Source organism: Somniosus microcephalus, chromosome 4 (assembly GCF_052327205.1).
Source record: "Somniosus microcephalus isolate GS21.2 chromosome 4, FLI_Smic_1.0, whole genome shotgun sequence".
In the NCBI taxonomy this organism is placed as follows: Eukaryota; Metazoa; Chordata; class Chondrichthyes; order Squaliformes; family Somniosidae; genus Somniosus; species Somniosus microcephalus.
In genome coordinates, this window is record NC_140990.1 from 243,473,796 (window position 1) to 243,482,590 (window position 8,795).

At 41.0% G+C, this 8,795-nt stretch overlaps 2 non-coding genes across 2 annotated transcripts; both read left to right on the forward strand.

The window, feature by feature from the left end:
* Positions 1–7,993: 7,993 nt before the first annotated feature.
* trnaa-ugc (transfer RNA alanine (anticodon UGC)) lies at positions 7,994–8,065 on the forward strand. The gene has a single exon. It is a non-coding gene; the product is annotated as a tRNA-Ala (tRNA).
* Positions 8,066–8,364: 299 nt separating this feature from the next.
* trnaa-cgc (transfer RNA alanine (anticodon CGC)) lies at positions 8,365–8,436 on the forward strand. The gene has a single exon. It is a non-coding gene; the product is annotated as a tRNA-Ala (tRNA).
* The last annotated feature ends 359 nt before the right edge of the window (positions 8,437–8,795 follow it).

Below are 8,795 nucleotides of genomic sequence, written 5' to 3' on the forward strand. Positions count from 1 at the left end.
TGTAGGAGGCGGGACTACAACTTTTGGGGTTGTAGTCCCGCCTCAATCGAGTTGTGGCCAACCCACTCGATTTTCACTTGATTGACCTTGTTGAGCCCACCCAATGGGTTCAGCAGGCCAATTAAGGGCCACCCGGCAACAGGTGACGTCACAGGTTGACACTTCATCTGTCAAGAGCTTTTGACAGATGAAATATCACCGTTTGACAGCTCTTTGAAACTGTCAATCACTGACAATCTGTACTCTAAGTTAATTCCTTCCTCTCAGGCTGATTTAGAAATCTCTCCAGAACAGAAAGCTGAACTTTTGACAGATCGCGGCCATTCTGCTTTCTGTGCCGGTGAGATGAGGGACTCCCGAGACCTGAAGGAAGGAAGGCTGTAAAAGGTAAGTAAAGGTAATTAAACTTCTTTAAACACTTTACACACACCAAACACACTTACCTCTGCACTCATGCACCCATCACTCACCTGAACACCGGACATCTCAAACCCTCCAAGCCCTTCAGCCCGACGGTCCGCCTCACTAACTTGGTGTGGTTTGGAGCCATCGGGAATCCCACACTTCAGGAATAAAAATAGGGATTAGGCTAAAAACTGCCTGTTAACTAACTGTTAACAGGCAGTTAATTGACACTAATCCCCTTCCCGCCTCGGGGAGGCGGCTCCCAGCACAGGTCGGGTACCTGCCTCCTTTGAAACTGGCATGGAGGCAGGTTGGGGGTGGGATGGGTTCATGCCCCCCGATTTTGCGATTTTAACCCCCCACATGCCTCCAATCCCGCCTCCATGGCCCAATGAATATCCTGCCCTAGGCCTTGATCTGAAACTGTACTCTTCCATATTCTCAGACATGCTGCAGCAACTTCCTAGGCAGGCTGTCCAATACCCCCAACAACTCCTGGTGCATATCAAGCAGTTTCCTTTTGTAGGCTGGTCCTCTAAAGTCTACAGGCTGAATTTTAACCTGCAGGAGTGTGTGGGTTTGGGAGCGGGAGGGTGGTTAAAACTAGTGAAATTGACAATGCTGGACACCATTTATGAAAGTGAACAGAAAATATGTATCTCTATGCCTCTGCTAATGCCACTTCAGTCAGTCACTATAACAGCATGAAAGCAACACCTGTAGACCCAGCTTTCCTACCTACTCAGGAAGCGCCTCACTTTTCCTTATTAGTCCAATTATGATTATGAAATCATTACATGGGAATACGTCAACGTACCAACAAACATGTACCTCTTTTTTTAAAAGCTGAAATGGTAAACACCATTACAATATTTTGATCTTGGGTCTTTAAGGCAGAATCTATTGCAGGTCAGATTTGGAGGAATTTTCTGTTCTGTAATGATTAAAATTCAAATCAATTGTAACCATTACAGTAACTGCAAAAGGTCTTAATCTACTTCCTGTGAAATGAAGATAAGCCTGAATTTCCAGCAGTAAAATGTAATGACTAGGACACAAGTCCTGCATACCAAGCCTTGAAAGAGGATTGATTTTGGACAGAAATCCATTTTATTGCTAGTAGCCAAAATAGCTGCTGGTATTAAGTGATATTGAAGTGACGATTATGTCCAATATCTAAATTAAGCTGATAAAGTCAACATCTTTGCTAGTCAAGCTACAATGCAAGTTCCCTCTAGAATAAGTAAAAGTTGAAGGACATAAAAGGGAAAAAGGATTAAACACACATACAGCACATTTGCCATTGCCTTGACATTCAGCAATATAATGACAGTTTTCTTGTTCCTTTCTCTTCCACTACAACTTACATTCCCAAAACACAACACCCTTCTGAAAAGTAAGCATGGGCTAGTAATATTGTACCAGTTATTGGGAAATATTTACAACCCTTCACCATTACGGATACACAGCAAAACTAAATCACACTTCTTTTTCTGCAAAAACAAGTCTGTATATGTCATCAGGCTTCACCAACTACTGAGAGACACTTCAGCGGAATGCATTCAAAGTAAAAGAATAGTACTTTTTCCACTGTGATTGTTATCATATCAAACACAGCACCAGTTGTGGTCTGGGATTGCTTTCCCAGAAATTGAATAGAAACTTCCCAAAACAAAGTTCTATGATGCAATGACTTGTAATAATCAGAGTCTAAATGAGTTACAGAACTTTAATTGAAAGTCTTTGCTTACTTTTAAACACTTCCAAATTTTCCAGCTTGCATGTTTAATTATTTTACAACATAAAATGTTTTTATTGGCTGATGGCAATCGCTTACTTCAACACCTATTTAGTCCAGAAATGTACATTGGTATGTATCATGATTGTTTACTGAGATTGTGGCAAAATAATGTAGAGGTCCTGATGGAATCCATATCTGTGAAACCAGAAGAAATATGAGATGCGTTGATACAGCAGCAATTTTATTAGTAATTCCTATTTGAGACAAAGAAATGCTTTGAATAACTAAGCCTGTACCTACTGTCGATCAAAGGTGGTTTCATTGTATATAAAATATTCAAATAGCAAATACTATGGGGATAAATTCATTTGCGCTCATTTTTGGGTGAGCCAGGTGGCACACACGCATTGCATATGCCAGAGGATGACAGCCTGAGGACCACTGAAAATTGTTCCTCGGGCCTCATCTTAATAATTCAGGCATGCTGTCGGTGCCTGTCACATCTCCAGAGGCAGCTCTTTGCTTTGGTGCCCTCTAATTTGGGCCAGCTGCTTCATTGGCAATAGCTCTTAGGAATTCAGGGGGGGTGGGGGGGGCGGGGGGGGGCGACCCGGAGAAGTGCTAAAGAGCTGGGAAGAGCACAACTCCTCCTACACTGCCTGGCTCCACATTACACTAGTATATATTTTTTTAATTCCCTTTTTGGTGGTGGCCTACAGGAGTCCCTTTAAGGACCATGTAGACCAAGTAATCTGGCACCTGCTCAGGGCAATCGATTTTCTAGAATGTGTCCCAAAATATGCATTAGTCCCCTCAGTAACGTGCAAAGGGCCTAACGCCGGTTTCAGGCGGCCGCTAGAGATGCCTGAAAAATTTGGGGTCAGATCAGATGTCTTTCAGGCATCCTCGGGGCGCAGGACATAGCCCTGCAACATTGCTCCTTTTTGCCCCCGTTTTCCAAACAGTGAGGTCCAATTTCTCCCCTGATGATTGTGGTTACAGTAATCAATAGTGTTGTAGTGTTTCTTTAAAATTGGTTATAGAAAACCGAATCAAGCCTTTCAGAACACATCTGATTATATATTGCCTCTAGTGTAACTATAGCAAAATAACTGAGTAACAATTCTGCTGTGAAATGGCATAAGGAAGCATTACAGTTTGCATTTTAAATAGCATTACTCAACCTGTAATTATGAACACAGAGGACATTGTGTTCTTAGATATAAAAACAGAGGTAGAGTTGCTATTGCAGTTAACAGATCCTTAGTTTCTCTCTCCACCTTTGGTCAGATCCTAAATTTTATTTCTCACTAAACTCAGTTATGATGGCTTAGCTGTTTAAGGCAGTGAGTTTCTGAATCATACAGACTAGACCTCCAGGCCAGGCTGAATATAAATGGCATGTTTTTAAGAGTGAATTTAAACATAGAGCCCTGGAGTTTCCTGTGCATTTGCACCCATACGTGACTTAAAAGATCACAGAATTTTGGCCATAAATGAGCTTCATACGTAACTATAATATGTCCAAGTCATCTTGATCTTTTATGTCCATCCATCAAACCCTCCATCCGCACAAATCTCCGCCCACAAAACTGGCCATGTTCCTACTCTCAAATGCAAATATCAGCCAATTGCAGTTGTTCAGGGCGGGTGGGGGGGGAGGGGAAGGGGGGCTGGGGGGGGGTGCGGTGCAGAGGTGTCTAAACATTGTGACCAGATTTTCAGGCATAGAAGAAAACAAAGTCATTTTTCTGGTCTTTAATTGCAATCTTTTGAGTGTTTAAAAAAATTATCCTCATGGAGAACTACTCTGAATTTTCTGTTTCTTTTAATGCATTTTTATGGCATAAGTATGAGTCACACTAAAAATGGAAAAACTTCCCCGATTGCAAGTTTTCAAACATGCTGGACCTGATGTGCACGAATGATGGTTAAATGAGTTGAAACTTAAATTGTAAGACTCAAAGAAATATACTGGTGTTGGTTTGCCATTTCCTTGGACCCCATTTGTTTATGCTAATTTCTGCTGATCTATGCCTATTTACACCCATTTTAAGATCTGGCGTATTCTAATGAGAGTGGGAGGATGCAGCTTCAGGTGCAACTTCTGGGTTGCACCCACGAAGGAAACACCAAGCCTAAGAAGCCATGTACATCCCTAAATTCACAAGAATAAGCCAAGCTGGCTGACTGGTTATGTACAAAGATAAATATGATGCAAAACAATAATGTTTTTACAGATTAAAAACAGATAATACCCAGGAAAACACATTCTAGAGGGATAGAATTGAAAAGTAGAAAAGTTATGCTAAACTTGTATCGAACCTTGGTTAGACCACACTTGGAATACTGTGTACAGTTCTGGTCGCCATATTACAAAAAGGATATGGAGTCACTGGAGAGGGTGCAAGAAAGATTTACAAGGATGATACCAGAACTGCGAGGTTATACCTATCAGGAAAGGGTGAACAGGATGGGTCTCTTTTCTATGAAAAAGAGAAGGCTGAGTGGTGACCGAATAGAGGTCTTTAAAATTATGAAAGACACAGATAGAGTGTTTCCACTTGTGGGGAAGAACAAAACTAAAGGCCATCAACATAAGATAGTCACCAAGAAGTCAAATAGGGAATTCAGAATAAACTTCTTTACTCAGAGAGTGATGAGAATGTGAAACTCGCTACCATGGGGTAGTTGAGGTGAATCGTATAGATGCATTTAAGGGGCAGCTAGATAAGCATATGAGGGAAAAGAGAATAGAGGGTTATGCTGATGGAGTTAGATGAGGAAAGATGGGAGGAGGCTTGAATGGAGCATAAACACTGGCATGGACTGGTTGGGCCGAAAGGCCTGTTTCTGTGCTGTTTATTCAATGTAATTCTACGTAAAACCTGTTATATCTCGAACTTTTTCAAGTTCTGATGAAAGGTCATCGACCTGAAACATTAACTCTGTTTCTCTCTCCACAAATGCTGCCTGACCTGCTGAGCATTTCCAGCATTTTATGTTTTTATTTCAGATTTCCAGCATCCACAGTAATTTGCTTTTGTATTTATATTAACATAATTGTGAATTGGGTACTAAATTCATAATATAACAGCAACATGATCCTATTAAAAGTAAAGTGTAAGAACCTATGAAAGTATTCTCCATTCTTTTTGCCTTGCAAATTGAATAGTCAACTATATATCACTGTGCAATACTTTAAAGTTACCACAGAATCATAGAAATTTACAGCACAGAAGAAGGCCATTCGACCCATCTTGTCCGTGCCAGCCGACAAAGAGCTATCCACCCTAATCCCACTTTCCAGCACTTGGTCTGTAGGCTTGTAGGTAATGGCACTTCAAGTGCATATCCAAGAACTTTTTAAATGTGGTTAGGGTTCCTGCCCCTACCACCCTTTCAGGCAGTGAGTTCCAGACCCCCACCACCCTCTGGGTGAAAAAATTTCTCCTCAAATCCCCTCTAAACTTCTGACCAATTACTTTAAATCTGGTTACTGACCCCGCTGCTAAGGGAAATAGTTCCTTCCTATCCACTCTATCTAGGCCCCTCATAATTTTATACACCTCAATTAGATCCCCCCTCAGCCTCCTCTGTTCCAAAGAAAACAACCCCAGCCTATCCAGTCTTTCCTCATAGCTAAAATTCTCTACTCCAGGCAACATCCTCGTAAACCTCCTCTGTACCCTCTCTAGCACAATCACATCTTTCCTGTAATGTGGTGACCAGAACTGCACGCAGTACTCTAGCTGAGGCCTAACTAGCGTTTTATACAGTTCAAGCATAACCTCCCTGCTCTTATATTCTATGCCTTGGCTAATAAAGGCAAGTATCCCGTAAGCCTTCTTAACCACCTTATCTACCTGTCCTGCTACCTTCAGGGATCTGTGGACATGCACTCCAAGGTTCCTCTGCACTTATCAGTGTCCTACCATTTATTGTGTATTCTCTTGCCTTGTTAGCCCTCCCCAAATGCATTACCTCACACTTGTCCAGATTGAATTCCATTTACCACTGTTCTGCCCACCTGACCAGTCCATTGATATCTTCCTGCAGTCTGCAGCTTTCTTCTTCATTATCTACCACATGGCCAATTTTTGTATCATCTGCAAACTTCTTAATCATGCCCCCTACAATTAAGTCTAAATCATTTATATATATCACAAAAAGCAAGGGACCTAATACTGAGCCCTGTGGAACCCCACTGGAAACAGCCTTCCAGTCACAAAAACACCCATCAATCATAACCCTTTGCTTTCTACTTCTGAGCCAATTTTGGATTCAACTTGCATTCTTGTATCCCATGGGCTTTTACTTTCGTGACCAGTTTGTCATGTGGGACCTTATCAAAGGCCTTGCTAAAATCCATATACACTACATCAAATGCACAACCCTCATCGACCCTCCTTGTTACCTCCTCAAAAAATTCAATTATGTTAGTCAGACACAACCTCCCCTTAACAAATCCATGCTGACTGTCCTTGATTAATCCGTGTCTTTCTAAATGAAGATTTATTCTGTCCCTCAGAATTTTTCCAATAATAGTTAGGCTGACTGGCCTGTAATTACTCGGTCTATCTCTTTCTCTCTTTTTAAACAACGGAACGATGCTAGTAGTCCTCCAGTCCTCTGGCACCACACCTGCAGCTAGAGAGGATTAGAAAATGATGGTCAGAGCCTCTGCTATTTCCTCTCTTACTTCTCTTAACAGTCTGGGATACATTTCATCCGGACCTGGGGATTTATCCACTTTCAAAGATGCTAAACCCCTTAATACTTGTTTATTTCTGTTATATCCGTGTATCTTAATGTTGTGTCCTTCAATAATCAGACAACAGACTGCAGGGAACGATCAACAGGTGTTTACTCAACGTGGTTCAAACTGCAACTGATTGTACAGATCACTACTCAGGGTTTATATACAGGTGTGGTCACTGCCAGTACTACAGGATACAGGAGCTGTAAAAAGTAGTTCTCCCCCTTAACGGTTACAATTTCACTATGTTTATTTCATCTAATATTTCACACTCCTCTTCCGTGATTGCAATGTCTGCATCGTCTCTCTCTTTTGTGAACAAAAGAGGTGATCTCACTTGTAGTTGAAAATATTTGAGGAAATATAATTATATTTGGAAAAGGCTTTTCTTAGCCCTTTTGCCTCATTGGTGTATAAATCTTAAATCAGAACATAACCATCTGTGAGTATCAGTAATTTGTGATATATCCAAACTATTGAGAACATGGATTTAAACTATATACGATGCACCCAAGACTCCATGGTATTTACCTGTTGGCTCTCGAAGACAAAAAGCTTGGGCAACACTGGTGTATATATCGAAACTGATTCAGTATCAGACATTCAAGATTTGTCCTCGTACATAATTTGATTTCTTATTAACCAGATCGGTAGAAACTACGTTTTATTTTTGTTTTCAACTACAAGTGAGATCACCGCACAGGGTGTAAAGACAATTACAAGTAGCGCCAATGACAAGAAAACGCCAAGCAGAACTCTTGGTAGAACACCTGCTGAGTGTTTCCCAGCATTTTTTGTTTTTAAGCAGAATTCTTTATTATCCCAATAAGTTAATTTTCCATCTTACATTCCAGTTAAAGTTATAACACTACATTTGTCGCATTATTCTCAATCGGTGTGATAAATAAATCTCGGCTCAAAGTCCTGAATAATGTTCAAATGTTTTTGACGCACTTTAGTTATGCGGAATGTTACAAGGAATGGGTCAGAAGCGAGCGGAGCAAGTCCCAACTGCAGTCCGAAACAAAAACGTGCAGCACATAGACTGACCACTGGAGAAATACTGACCAGGCTTACGGTAAAGTATAGGGGATGTAGCTCAGTGGTAGAGCGCATGCTTTGCATGTATGAGGCCCCGGGTTCAATCCCCGGCATCTCCACTTTTTTTGAAAACCGAAAGGGCTTATCTTACTTGGGTAGAGTTGAAGAATTTAGGAAACAATCCTAATATAACGAGTTACACTGTAACTTCCACACATGTGCAGTAGCATCGTTTCCATTACATACAGTACAGTACATTCTGCACAATGTGAATGAAAACGATTGGAAGTAAATGTATTAATAATCACAATTTTTAGACAACATCGATAAGGGGAAGCAGTAATAATAAATATAAAACACGACAGCGACTGTGTTATAATGAGCTTAAAGAGGCGTTTACACTTTCAATGAAGTAGGAGGGGATGTAGCTCAGTGGTAGAGCGCATGCTTCGCATGTATGAGGCCCCGGGTTCAATCCCCGGCATCTCCACAGGTTTTGCTTAATTGTAAGCAATTTACCCAACACTTTGTTCAAGGAATGTGCATTAAATACAATGTGGAACGACTAATGCACACAATAATGTCCACAGTAGAAAATAATAATGACTGAGTTTTATTGGAAAGAGTCAAAAATATTGAAAGAAACCTTTTTTCTATAAAGGAGGAGGTAGTGGAGATACTTAATAGGATAAAAATTGATAAAGAGGAGGTATTAGAAAGGCTGGCTGTACTTAAAGTAGATAAATCACCAGGAGCGGATGGGATGCATCCTAGGGTGCTGAGGGAATTGAGGGAGGAAATCGCAGAGGTACTGGCCATAATATTCCAATCCTCCTTAGATACGGGGGT